Source organism: Parus major, chromosome 4A (assembly GCF_001522545.3).
Source record: "Parus major isolate Abel chromosome 4A, Parus_major1.1, whole genome shotgun sequence".
Classification (NCBI taxonomy): Eukaryota; Metazoa; Chordata; class Aves; order Passeriformes; family Paridae; genus Parus; species Parus major.
Genome location: NC_031772.1, coordinates 10,430,292 through 10,444,966, shown reverse-complemented (window position 1 = coordinate 10,444,966; position 14,675 = coordinate 10,430,292). Strand labels below are relative to the sequence as shown.

Sequence of the window (14,675 nt, the reverse complement as noted above, 5' to 3'; positions counted from 1 at the left end):
GTATCAGATTCTATTTGAAACAATACTTCTAACAATAACAAACATTTTAAACAGCAGACTGCAAAGATGGGATAATAATATTAGCCATATATTAATAAGTGGATGTAGTAGAGAATTTAGTAGGTTACTGATCAAAGCTGAGTTTAATGAGCTTGAAACATGTAAGATTATTCTTGTGTGATTCATCTAAGTATTTGTTTTATAGCCTGGGAGCAGTGATCCATTTAACGGCGCTTTTGACTGTCCCTAAATCTCTGGGGATTTTTCATTTTGATTAATGGACAGATGGGTGAGTTCTGGACAAGTCACCTTAGTTCTTTGCACTTCATATTCAGTATCTTAAAAGTGTCTGTTAAAGGGATGAAGGTACTTAATTAGTAAAGGAAATACTAGAATGGTTGATGCTCTATGAGAAGCACAGCTTTTGGAATACTGTAGTTATGCAGACATGGGGAGCATTTAGCTAAGGACTGGGCTTTGATTTAATGCATGGTGTGTGTCAGTAGACCTACCGTGAATTCACACCTGTTTAAGTTAGGCTTGAATTTGGCTCTTCATAAAAGTCATGTATTTAATGTAAGAAAGTGACAAAATTGCAATTGATGTTGCTGTGATTTACTGTTGTTTTGTAAACAAGTCAGGCATTAAGCTGATCTCTGGCTTTCTCATTTCTCCAGGAAATTATTACTAACAGCTAAATTACAATAACAATGCTCTGAGAAGTGGGCATGTGGCTGCCTCTTTATGCAGGTTTGTGTTTTTAATAATGATGGCTGAAGCATATCCATTAGCTCCTGTCCTGGCACTCTCTATTTACAGTAGTGCAATTACGAAATGGAATTACTAATTTGCAAGTAGACCCATTAGGTTAAATATGTGTAAGTAGCCTTGAAAATATAAAGGTAAATATTGGTCTTAATCCCATTCCCTCTGTTTCATTTAATATTTTTCTCTTTGTTGTATGCTTTATTTTGCCTTTTTGTTGTGGTATGGATTGCATTCTGTTTGTACACTCCTGCCTATCAGATCATTTAAGGCACGTAATAGATTAAGGCAACCTCATCAATAAAATGCAAAAGCCCCCATGGTGAAATTACTTCAACTTCCGTATTTTACTATAGCTTGTCAGGTATTTGATTTATGATACTTTCAGGTATTTGACAGAAAAGGGCCACTTATCTTCCCTTAATAAAAGACCTCTGTTGCTTTTGTTGTGAAGTTTTTTTGATCTTCTAGTTTTTAGGTGGTGTTTATGTTGGTTTCTTCTGCTGTTATTTCAAAGAAGGCTGCTTGGTGTGAAAAGAAGCATGTGAACCCCAGCAGTAACATAGCAGTGCCTTTTGGGGAGCATTGGCATATTCACTGACATAGTAACTGCTCTGCTGGAGTTGTTAAGAATGTAAGATGCTTTTGTTGACCTTAGAGTGGTTCCTTTGGAAGTGTTACTGTCTCAAAGGTAGCATGTAAGTTATCTGAATTGCTTTGGGTAAGTGTGAGATGCTTCTGTAAGTACTGCAGCATCACCTCAGCTGCAATATCATGCAAGTCTTGAGCTTGTGCCCTCAGTATTTAAGCCATTTATGACATTGTTTATGTATGGAAATTCAGCTAATGACTTTTTTGTCAGTATTGCGGGGCAAATTTTGCCTTTCAAAATTGCCATCTTTATTGCTTTTTCTGACTACCAGGGGCATTGCATCTGCATGTCTGCTGTTTAAATCTTTACAATGTGGTCTATTAAAATCAGTACACAGTATTAAAACATTCCCTTTTTTGTGGTTGTCTTTTAAGCACAATGAACACTAATTTAAAGACAGATATCAGTATTTAGTATCTTACATTAAAGATAATGGACCAGTGTTTAGAATTGAGAAGAAATACTTTCTGTGTTCCAGAATCTAAATGACCTTTGCCCACAGCATAGTAAAAATTATCAGTGCATTTGCACAAGGTTGTGTCATTTTTATCCCTGCAGATTTTTTTTTTCTTTCATGGCTGTGAAGGAGGAGATGAAGGAAAGCTTGAGGAGAAGAGTCAGGTCTAATTTTTATTCCAGAAATCAGTAAATTGTCATTAAAGCTCAGAAAAAAAATCTCTTGGCTTTCCTGCCATGTGATGCAGGAAGTTTGGTGGATGTGTCTTAAGGAGCCAGCAGCAATATAAATTATCACTCCTTCTTTCATTTAAATTCTTTTTATTTTCTCACTATTCTGGATATGAATGCAAAGGAAAATTTTCTCCAGAAATATTTTACAGTGCAAAAATATATTGCAGTGATTCTGCAGTTCTTGGGACCTCGGTTTCTCTAGTCTGCCACAGGGGTGAAAACTGAGATGGGATAGACAGATAAATGTCTGCTTTCTGTCAGGATGCTGCAGTGCAGAAGTGTAAGGATTGTCTGAATTTTAATTTCACAATCTTTATGAGACCAGGCAAATACTGAACAAAATACTTTTTCTCTTGTTAAGCATTTACTGTGAATTCTACAGGAGGACATCTCTGGACAAGTGTGTTACTGGGAACAATTTCATTCTAAACAGTCAGCATGTCTATCCTGATGTTTTATTTATGTTGTTTTATTAAGTTTACAGTACTTTTTGCTTCTCATCTATTTTGGTTAAATTTTAACATGTTTTAGAAGATCAGCAATGTGATCTACAGAAACAACCTATAGTCGTATTTTATATGTATGTCCTTTGGAATTATTTAGTTTAATTTGAAAGACAACCAATTTTCCTTTTATGTCTTAAGTTATTGATGTTTCTACCAGTTGGAACCTGTTTTTCATCACAGTTTCGGATGTTCTTGTTAAAGCTGCAAGTTGAATATCATTAGTGCGAAATAAGGCTAAGGGAAAACTTGTGAACTCTGATCATGGAAAATTACAGTTAAGGCTGCTAGATAAATGAGATCAGGTTACTTCCATTTGGTTCCTTACCCTGTCAGCCAGAATGGTTTTAAATACAAAGGGAACTAGAGCTTTCCATCCCCATAGCAAAATGCTTTACAGCTGCCACATCACAGAATGGTTTGGAATGGAGGTAACCTTGAAGATCATCTTGTTCCACTCATGCCATGGGCAGGGACACCTTCAGCTATGCCAGGTTACTCCAAGCCCCATCCAGCCTGGCCTTGGACACCTCCAGGATGGGGCAGCCACAGCTTCTCTGTGTCAGAAGCCTCAGAAGCCCCTGTGGGGCTTCTCCACCTTTACAGGGAAATAATTCCCTATTATTTCCTCTAAACCCAGCCTCTATCAATTTAAAGCCATTCACTCTTGTCCTTTCATTCTATGCCCTTGTCAAAAGTCCCTTTCCATCTGTCTTGTAGCCCTTTTAGGTTCTGGGAGGTGCTCTGAGATCTCCACAGAACCTTCTCTTCTCTAGCCCAAGCCTGTCTCTTTAGCTCCAACTCTCTGAGCATCTTCATGGCCTCCTTCTGACTTTCCCAAGCTGTAATACCATAAGTGAAATAAAAAGGTATCTAGCAAATGAGTACAGGATGGACACAGAAGTGACAAATACTAGCAAGTATTTGTCTAGCAAAAGGGTCTAGCAAGGTGTAATCTAAATACTATATTTTCTTGATTATGTGAGAGCTAAGAATTTATTGTTCTGTGGATAAGAAAGGTTGTTCATTCTTCCTTTCCAATATTTTTTTTTTATTTTTACCCATTAATTCATTGTGTGTTAAATTACATGAGGAAGTATTTTCTTACATTTTCAAATTTGTTAGTATGTCATTTCCTCTTGGGCTTGGAAGTAAGATGAAGATCAGCATACATCTGCATTATTCAGGGTTACCAATATTACCATATCCCCATCTTACAAAAGGGGAGTATTAATAATAGCAAATAGCTTTCATGTAGAAGAAACATAATGACTGCTTCCTATGGCTGCAGTCTTCGTATTCTTCTAAAAGTGAAAGCTAAACTAAATGTATTAGCCTATTTCTAATTTCTGCAATAGAGAATAGGTTAGGAATGAGTTTTATATGAAATTTGAGTTCATTTTTCAGAATAAAGCAGTTTTGAATGCTGCTTGTTTTCAACTTGCTTTTATATGAAGGGCTTACAAAGTAAAATTCAGCATTTTCTATATTAATTTTCTTTATTAAATCTTATCTAGCTCTATGCCCTCACTTTACACTTTGTAACATGAGCATAAGAGGAAATGTGTACAATTAGCTCTTCTAGAATATTGGTTCAGGAGCACTGAATAATTCCTGCAGGCTGCTTCTTTTCCCTAACAGATGTTTTTGAGTAATATTTTAATCAGATTCACATATTCTGATGACTAATTATATTGCCAGTGTTTTTTTTCTTAGTCTTAAATTTCTACCCCAGATGATCTGTAGATTGTACATTTTTTTACCATGTCCCCAGCACTGACTTTCAGCTGAGCACTGCATGTCAGCTCCTGATCAAGAGCTGCTGGCCAGGAGCTGTTCTGGCAGCATAGAGATTTGTAAAGGAACCACATTCCTTTGCCTTGGGTGATCCAGAAAGGGAGCTGGGGATGGTCTTTGATTCCATGAAACCACATATCCTAAAAGATATCTATTTGGGAGGAAATACCTGTGAGGATGGCCTAGGACATCAGGTTAGGGTTGTTCAGCTTTTTTGCTGGAAACCTTGTTAAAAGATCTCAAGAGCATGTAACAAAGGGACAAAAGGTATTTCTAGACTGTGTATTGTGTTATGATTCATAGCACTCCTCCCTCCCATTTAATTTAAAGAGTTTTACTCTCATCTTTCAATGTAGCTTTTAAACTTTTTTCTCTCTGCTTACAATTATTTTTGAGTAAATGTATATAATGAATTGATACATACCTTTTATATATACCAAAGTCACAGTAAACGTTGTTCAGACTTGCCGGCCTTCTCATTGCTTTGTTCAACATCAGTGTCAAGTAACACCATGGGTTTTCCTGTTTGATTAATTTTTCTCCAAACAGTACTTTTGAGACAGCAAACTTTTTTATTGCCCAATCACACTAAGGTCTTTTAGAGCAAATATTTTTCTTTGGCAGAAGTGGTGGGGTCATAATACATGCCTGGAATTAATGTTTTTCTTCATATTTTGGTATAAACATACCTCCAGTTACACAATCAGAAAGTATCTGATGTAATTTGCTTGAAATGAATCTTACTTGAATCTCTTTGAATTGTTGTGTAAGAGAGCTGCTTGTGAGCTGTGCACTGTCAGTGGAACCTGATGAGCGATGCAAGATTTACAGCTCAGCACTAGAGACTTCTTGGTTATTTTCTTTATGACAAAACAACTTGTGGATGTTTGCACCTTTTGATTACCATGGAAAGGTTTAGGTTATGCTGCTGATCACAGATGGGGTTGGAACATTTGCTGTAAAGCGATAAAGCTCCTGATGAAGGGAAAATCTCCAAATTTATTTTTATGTACTTGTAAATTTTTGTTGAGGCCGAAAAGTCTTCCAGAATATTACATAATTTCCTTTTATAAGGAAGATGATAGTGATATATATTTATAAGGAAGCATATGTGACTAGAAATGAGACTTAACATTTTGTGCCTTTTTCAAAAATCCTCAGCCTTTCTCTCTCCCAGCTGAGAAGTTGTTCCAGTGCTTCTCCATTGCTTTGAAAAAAGGAAGGCCTCCCTTCCCATTTTGTGTGTGTTTGTGAGCAGCATGTGCTGGTGAGCATTTGTGAAGGTGGGCACAGTGGCTGCAGGGGCCAGGGCTGCTCTGCCAAAGGCATCAGAGCCTAAATGTATTTCTTCCAGGGCATCTCTAATTATTGACTCTTCAGAATTGCTGTTCTGCCTCTGAAAAGGGGCACTGCCCAAATGCTTTTCTGTGATGTGTTCAATGTGTCTACAACTATCTTTTATGTCTTTGCCTGTGGGGTAAAACATAATTGAGTCATTCTTCCTGAAGCCTGTGTGGTTGTGTATTCAGCCAGTACAGTTTTCATTTCAGAATTCCTATTGATGGTTGCATTGATTATTTTTATTTTAGACTGTAATTCTGTCTCCAGTATATCTTTTTAATTTTTATAGTTCACTACCTATTGAACAGCAAATTCATCTATGTTTGGTTGTGTGCATATTTTTTTGGAAATATAATCTCTTGAATCCAGATTTCTCAGTAGTAGCTAATAGCCTACAGTACTTGAAAGCTCCTTTTTCTTTTTATAACCTATCTCTTTTCCAATACATTTTCTGATTACTGCACTACAGTTCAATTTTTATTGAATTGTTTTAGAGTGTAATAATTCATTTCTGATCCCTAGTACCTTTTGTCCATGTCTGAAGTACTCCACATTATTTCAGTCACTCATTTTTTGTTGACATCTTTTCTCTAAAGGCAGTCTTCTGCAATATCTCTGAAAATATCTTTCTGACATCACCATTTTAGACTTGTGATATCCAATTTCTTTTTAATACAAAATCAAATAGAAAGTATTTTCTGTACTACACCACCCAACTCTAGTGGAATTTTTTGAGCTTTCTTCTAGATATCTTATACATTGCTTGGTGGCTAATAATGGCAAAAACAGCCATTACAGCTGTACATGCAATAAAATAAACACATTTATTTGCAATTGCTTTGCAACTCAAACAGTGCTTATTAATGTTAAATAGCTATAATAAGTGAAGTCTAAAGCAACTGAGTTTTTGCTTTAATCTGTGTAGAATTATTTGTTCATTAATTACTTCTGTAACAGTTTAGATTGAGTTATTAAGTACCTTCTGTTTGGAAAAAAGAAAAAACCCGCATGTCCCTTCAGGTTTTGCAGAAAGCTAAGTCAAATCCTGCAGTTTCAGTTAAGTTTCTCTTTCAGGCACAGTAAGAGCTCTTGAGAAACTGAATTGTGGCCACTCATACGGCAAGAAGCTTCTGGATAGAGAAATAGCAGTGAGTTGCCATTTTCAAATGGTTTCAGATTATTTTGTTCCAAATCTTCAGATTTCTGCAGTCATGAAAAAAAGTTCCCATGCATCTGGACTCTGGACAGCTGGCAGAGCTCAGGCTGTGGGTTCCCACAAGGGAAATTTAGGAGTCAGAATGTGGGAACAGACCCTCAGCCAGCTGGGAAGCAGGAAGAGCAGTCCACAAAGTGGGGATGTTTGACTGTTGGCTTTGCCAGCTCATATCATGTTTCAGTGATAATCTTTGACAGAAATTTTCTGTATCACAAAAACCTACCCACAGTCTCCTGTTCCAGTATCCCTCTTGTTGCTGCCCTTTCAGTATGTGACAATGGAATTTGAAGTTTTAGATGCCCATGGAAGAGAAATGAAAACAGCAACTGAGTACTCTTTGGAGTGTAGTTGTCTAGCTCAAGTGTACAGCATGGCAGCCAAAAAATACATGGCAGAAGCTTTCCATCCTGCTGCTTTCCCTCCTTCCTGCTGTAATGTTCTCTGGTTGCTTGCCTGTCTTAAAGACTCCTTGAGTCCTTTGAGAACACCAACATATTTTGGTGATAGTGTTAGTAAAGTCTTTGGTAATATTTTGAGGCTTGAATCCTAAGTATCAGTGGACTGATAAAGCTGAAAAAACAGCTTAAGTCAAGTGAAGAAGTGGAAACCTGAAAATGAATTTTAAAATACACGTATAATTTTGCAAAGCAGTTATTTCTAGAGTACTAGAGGACTTTCTAATACTCCTGAAATAGAGAGAAAGATATTTTAAAGTACATGTCAACCTCTTGCAGGATGCAAGTTTGGAAGTGGCTGCATTGCTTATACTGATGGGTACTAAATGCATGCCTGCTCTGTCTCAATTCAGCTGCTTCTTGGAGCAGCTTGGACAGTTTGAGGCCTGGCAGTATCTTTATACCTCACAAGTGTGTGGTTGTGCTGAAATCTGTTGCTACATAAGTTAAAAAGGTAAGCAGGTAAAATGTGGAATTTGTTTATCTCTGTAATTTTTTTGTTGGCATTTGGATTGATTTGGACAACTAATACATCAAAATTTCACTTAATTTGAAAAATGTTACAAAATTCCTCAGATGAGAGAATTTCTTCTCTCTGTTTCATGTATTGATCGATGTGCAGATAGAAGAAAAGCAAACATCCCAAAAAGCAAACATTTCTTTGAATTAGTTTCTCGACTTTTCTCTTGAATGTATCTTGTTCTGCTAACGTGAGGGACTTAATTAGAGACATGCTTCTGGCCTGCTTCTGGGTCACCTCAGTTCTGTGATAAACTGGTACTGTGATAAACTGGTAACTGTGGCTGAAATTTATACTTATCCTTAAAGAAAATTTCCAAGAAGTAGAAAACCTGGTTTCATTGAGCTGTTATTTCAGAAGCTGAAACATGACAAAATGTAGTGTAAGTATAGAGGAAGCCATAGTTACTCACATTCTGCTGGGTGGAATTTAAAGCATTTGGAAATACACTGTGTTGATTACACCAGATTGCCTCTTCTTGCAGGTTGTCTAGTATTACTAGAAATGCTTACCTATGTTCAGTATATGGAATGAAGTTTTATCAGTTAATGAAATAGTAGGAAAAAATGAAAAAAATAAGCCTAATCAGAATAATACACTGCCTTAGAGACAGGATATAAGTAAAGATTTAGTTAACTTTGTTAACCGTATCAGCTGGCAGTTTTCTAATCTCCCAAACAGTGCTTCTAGGCAGTAATTGTTATTATTTGAAATAGAAGAACACTAATAGATTGTCATCAAAATCAAGACTTATGTTACTTCACTTTATACAGATACAGTTAAAACATGAGCCAGTCCTCTGAAGAGCCCAAATGATACAGATTTATATATATATTGATTATTTTATCTCTTATCTTCCACAGGCTCATTCTAAATCTATAATATGCATAAAGCTCTTCAATAAAGAATTTTGTTATTAACTGGGAATTTATTATTCTTATCTGTTTTTTGGGTGGTATCAGGTCAGACTTCACACAACTGTTTAGTTTCTGCAGAGGGAACTTTTATTGTGTCAAGGATAATTGTTTTTTACATTTTTAATTTATGGAAACCTTTGTTTCCCACACAGTATTTTGTAGCATAGAAGTAGCAGTAGTTGAAACAGGGAAGTGGAACAGACCATTAAAAGGGTTACTTGTTGCCTTTATTGCCTATGTTTTGAAACATTAATTACCAAATATACTTAGTATTTTCAATTTTTGAATTATAAAAATTGTAGGTGTTTATTACAGTATTAAAATGTTGCTGGTTAGGCTTTTAATACCTGAAATGTGGGGATGATAGCATGACACAGTGTTAGGGACATAAAAATATTTATGAGAAATTGTCATTAAATGTGTCAGAAATGTGATTCTTATCTGATATTTAAACTGCAGACATTAAAACATCATCCCTGACACACAAGTCAATACCAAATATTTCAAAGATCCAGAAGGATACACAGAAAATTGAATGAAATTCAATGTGGGGGATAGTAACCAAATATAAAATATTTAACAAGAGCTGTTTTAGAAAGCAGTAATGCTGAAAGGGGCCTTAAGGGCCAGTAAATGAGATAAATGGAGCCAACAAGTCAAATGCTACTTTGGGCTGCATCTGTACATGTGTCTTGTCAGGGAACTATGACATATTGCAGCTGTCATTAAGACTTCTCAGGTGAGTCACTTCTGAGCATTTCAACACCAGGGATGTATAAAATCAAAGAATCTCAGAGTTAGTGCAAAATGCAGTTGTGTCTTTAGGACTTTTTCTTCAAGGAAAGGTTTTTTTAAAAGGCCTGAATCTGTAGAGATAGTCTTAAGTTGTTACTCAGGTAATTGAAACAAGTATGGGGTGCAGGGAGGGAGGAGCTCTGTAAGATCTCACATCCTGTGGGTGATGCTGTCATCGCCAGGAGCACCATGCACAACAGTGGCAGAACTCTGCTGGCAGACAACAGACTCAGCTGTGCTGGTTCAGGAGCTGTAAGTGGCAGTCTGAGGAATTTAAATATGAAATCAGAGACAGTTTCTAAACAGTGTAGTCATTCAACATGGGAATAATTTGCCAAGGGATCGAAGTCCTTATTACTTGGAGCCCTTGTGTTACGAGGGTTAATGTGAGGGTCACTGGTTGAAACTTGTTCTGACTGTGAAGGTGATCAGACTGGACGGGTGCATTGGCTCTCTCTTTGCTTCTGTAAAGCTACTGTGTTTCTACTGACTATTAAATTTTTCCAACTTGTCTGTTTTTCAGTAGTATGAAGCAATAAACGAAATGGTAGAAGTTTTGTGGCTGCAGTTGTTTAAAACCAGCCAATACATTTGGGTAAATACTACAGAGGACATGACAAGCATGTGATTATCAGTTCATAGTCGGTCACACTGTATTAGGAAGGGCGAGGTAGTAACGACATGAACTCTCTTAGCTGTGTTGTCCAAGAGAGCAAAGTTTATTATTCTAGTTCTTCTTTTAGAAACAGGTTCGAGAAAGTCCGAGAGGTAAAACTCTCATTGGTCATTGAACTTACACATCACTGTTATTGGTCAGGTGGAACACCACCCCTTGACTGTTTTCCTAAACAACACCTGCAAAGATTGTTGTCCTTTACCAAGGATTGTTTGGATTCTTTCTTACACTTTCTCAGGCCAGAGTGAGAGAAGCTTGTGTGACTTAGTTTCACACAGGCTCTGTGTTCCTGCTTGCTTTTTGCATTTGGCATCCACAGTAGTCAAATGAAATAACCCAGTACATCTTTCTATCTCTCACTCGTGTGTATTGTCTATAGATGTAGCAGCTGCCCTAAACATTTGGTAACTGGCCCAAGCCCAGAAATTAACATTAAAATATTAATTTTCTATGAACTAATAAGACAAAGGCTGTTCAATTTCTTGTTTATGCAGGAAGCTTATTGAATTTGAAGATGATACATCTGGGAATGAGCTGGTGGGATCAATTTGTAAAATAATAATGCCCACACATCACAGCAGGACTTGTACAATCATCAGTTAGCCATTAAATAAAGGGGATTTTTGGTAGAATACAGGTCAAGGTATTTATCTATGGTAACCCAAACAAGCAAATGTTTATTAAAGATTTATGCAAAGAAATTTAAGAAATCTACATCTAATCAAACTGTGCCAAGATTAAATTATAACCTTCCCTTTATTATCCTATTGCATTGCTGGCCTCCCCTGACAAGGTGTTAATCACAGCTTCCTCCTGTGTGGTTTGCACTTCAGATTTCAGGTGTAGCAAGTTTTTCATCTATTCCAGTGCACTGGCTTTTCTGCCTCAGTTGGAGGCATTTGGTTTGTAGTCTTTTGATGGGTCCAGACAGATCTAATATTTCGGTTCTTAAAGCTCTTGATTAGGGTGGACATTGGTAATTAATCCACTTTGCATTTTGAGTGGCTGATCTGGAAGGTGTCTGTCAGTGCAGTGTATCTCACCTGTAATTATATTTCATCTCCTCTGTTTAGAAGCAGGCTTCGCTTCCTCTGGAAAATTTTGAACTGGGGATGTGGTATATCTCTTGAGCATTATCTGTATGTCTTGCTAAATACTTGACATGGAAATTGAAGACCTGGGAAACTACAGGCTGGTCAGTTTACCTTTGATGCTGGACAAGATCAGGGAGCAAGTCCTCCTGGAAACTGTGCTAAGATACATGGAAAATAAGGAGGTAATTGGTGATAGCCAACATCACTTCACTAAGGGCAAATCATGCTGACAAATTTGGTGGCCTTTCATGACAAGGTTATAGTGTTGGTGGATAAGGGAGAAGCAGCTGATATCGTCTGCCTGTGCACAGTGGAACTGTGCAAAGCATTTGACATTGTTCTCATGACATCCTTGTCTCTAAACTGGAGAGCCATGGATTTGATACAAGGATGACTTGGGTGCATGGTTGGACTTAAGGAGTTGTGGTCCACATCTCAATGCCCAGGTGGATGCCAGTGAGGAGTGAGTGACATTCCTTGGGTGAGAAATGGAGCCAGTGCAGTTTAACATCTTTGTTGTGACATGAACAGTGGGATCTAGGGCACCCTCAGCAGGTCTGCCAGAGACACTGACCTGTGGGGTGTGGGCGATGTTGCCATCCAGAGGGACCTGGATAGGTTGGAGAGGTGAGTGCACAAACCTCATGAAATTTGACAAGACCAAATGCAAAATCCTGCATCTGGTTTGAGGCAATCCTTAACTAAAAATTATTTTGAGGAGAATTCTGTTTATCTAAACCTTACAGACTTTCTTTGGAATAGAACTAACAGTGATTTTCTTATCCATGGCCTGGAATGTGACTATTTTGAGACCACTGGAAAAAGTTAAATTGCTTTGGAACTAATGTTAATCAGGTGTTGCCATTGTTCATTGAGAACCAGAGAAGTTTGACTTACATTTGAATATAAAACAGTATATTAACTTTATTGCAGTGTTTTTAAATACATTTGCAAACACATTTGGTATGTGGAAAAGACTGCCTTCCCTTTCATTATCTATTGCAGTTGAGTGCTACTCTTTTGTGACTTCTGCATCTAGTGAGGCAGAGGAATGTACTAAAGGCATTTTATCATCTCACATTAGAGCATTACACTTCATGACTGCCCCATCAACATTAAGGCATAGGAAACAATGACCCTTGGCCTAGGATTTTTTTTAACAAGGTCCAGAATTCAAGTTATATATCAGTCTGGTTTTGTTTCAAAAGCACAGTGAGCAGATGTGACTGCAGCAAGCTCCAACAGCAGCGTGTTCTCTGAGTTTACAATTACAGGGCATCTGAGCAGCTCAGTCCAGCTCAGCACTGGTGGCAAAGCCCAGTTACAATTTGTTTTATTTAAAACAGTAGCAGTACTTTTATTTGGATTCTGACTAGTTTCCTTGGGCAAAAATATTTTTTTGAACAGGGGGTTTTACCTGAGGAAGGGCTGCATGATTCGACATTCATTGAGCCAGTTGCCAGAATAGGAACAGAACATGATCCTGTGCTCTGGAAGTTCTAGAGCTCAAGCATTTTGCTGGCATTTTCAGACATAGTTCTGCTACTTTATTATGAATTAATTTACAAGTGCTAATAATAGCTCATGGCAAAGACACTCGTTATGTGTAAATACACGTGACTAAATTAATTTAATTATTACTGTCATTTACATCTGACTAATCCTTACATTTTATGAATGAGAAGGTTTCAGCCATGCTGTATAAACCCATTTGTATGGGAGTAGAATTTGCTTCATCATGTTTCTACAATACTGAAATCTATCTTTATTCTTCATATAGGCAAAGATCACAGAGAAGTGAGCAGGGGAATGAAATGAGAATGTGTCTATATTTCATGGCATATCACTATGCCATGAAATTAAACAAAACATGTTCCCAAGGAGGTTGGAATAGTGATCTTCTGCATTGTGAATAGAAATGTGCCAAGGGAAAGAGGTCTGGAACAAAGGAAAGCCATGTTCCTATATTCCTCAGTTAGTATAAACATTCACTGGGAAATTAAAGGTTTCTAGCAAAAATAATTTAACAATGTGTTGCCATCTCTGTTAAACTTGAATCTTTTCAGCCCTCTAAATATCATCGTGCGCCTACAGATGCATTTTCAGTGTTTGACTTTTCATGTGAAATAGTGCTACTTTTCTGTATTTATTCTTCTCTTGTGATAATGATCATTAGTCTAAGAACATAAAATCTAGTTATCAAAAATATCTCTAATGTCAGAATTATAGGTCTGTATGCATATACATAATGTCATAGTCACTGATTGGATTTTCTGCCTGTAACCTCTCCCTGTCATTTTGAGTTCACAGAAGAGACCATTGCCTCCATGATGATAAATTATTTGATGATTTAGTTCATTTTAATTGTTCAGTGGGATCTTAAGTCTCATATATTGGCACTATTCAACCCCTGTTCTTACAGTAGTATCAAATTTCTATTGGCAGTTCTGTGGTGCTCATCACTACGGCGTTCATTGCTATGCTATTCAAATACTTCATCTTTGTTTATGTATTTCTCTTTGCAATAACCCTGGGAAACAGTGGGGGATATTTACCTCCATTTTATGGGTAGGGATTCACATTAATATAAATTAAGTGAAAAATACCTGCTAAACTTGGGCATCTAGTTTGAACTGCTCAACACCTGTTTTGTTTTAGAATACTTCAGATATTAGTGCAATATATGACTAAGAATAGGTCTCACTGACTTAAGTTGCAACTCTGTAGATTTATAAAAAAAGGCAAAGTGAAAAGTGTAATTATCATCTGTGACCAGTTGGTTTTGAGCAGTTTCTAACATCTAGGTTCAAATATTACAATTTACTCTACTTGAGCTGGCAAATGTTTGATTACAGTAGGAAGCTGTTTTGGGGTTGTTTTTATTTGTTTTGGGGTATGGTGTTGTGGTTTGGTTTTGTGTTTTTTTTTTCTCTCCACTCCTTTCCTTGAAGTTGAGTTCTTTCCCTGGTCTTGTCCCAGGTGCTTTTTTTCCAAGCCTGAGCTTTGCCCCAAAGCTTTTCTCTTACCTAATTTCTTCCTCATGGACCTTGCATTCAGATTCTAGTCATCACAACAGTCTTCAAAAGATCTGATCTCTGTTCCTGCTCAATTTGGTTTTGTGTGTTCCTCCTTTCTCTTTCCCTATTTATTCTGTTTTAATGATTCCTCTCCTCACTTCTTGTTTCCATTTATCTGGTTTCTGTCCAGATGGTTTCATCATATCTTGTCTCTTCTGTCGTAGTTTCAATCAGCTG

At 37.1% G+C, this 14,675-nt stretch overlaps 1 protein-coding gene and 1 long non-coding RNA gene across 6 annotated transcripts in view; one reads left to right on the top strand and one right to left on the bottom strand.

Annotated features, from left to right (window-relative positions):
* Positions 1–4,917, bottom strand: part of LOC107203858 — an 86,732-nt gene extending 81,815 nt beyond the window's left edge. Inside the window, exon 1 of the long non-coding RNA XR_001521388.2 lies at positions 4,832–4,917. This is a non-coding gene — a long non-coding RNA (uncharacterized LOC107203858). The remainder of the gene's footprint in view (positions 1–4,831) is intronic.
* The window catches only part of TENM1 (teneurin transmembrane protein 1), a 313,366-nt gene that overhangs the window by 104,251 nt on the left and 194,440 nt on the right, over positions 1–14,675 (top strand). The gene's annotated exons all lie outside the window — the stretch shown is intronic.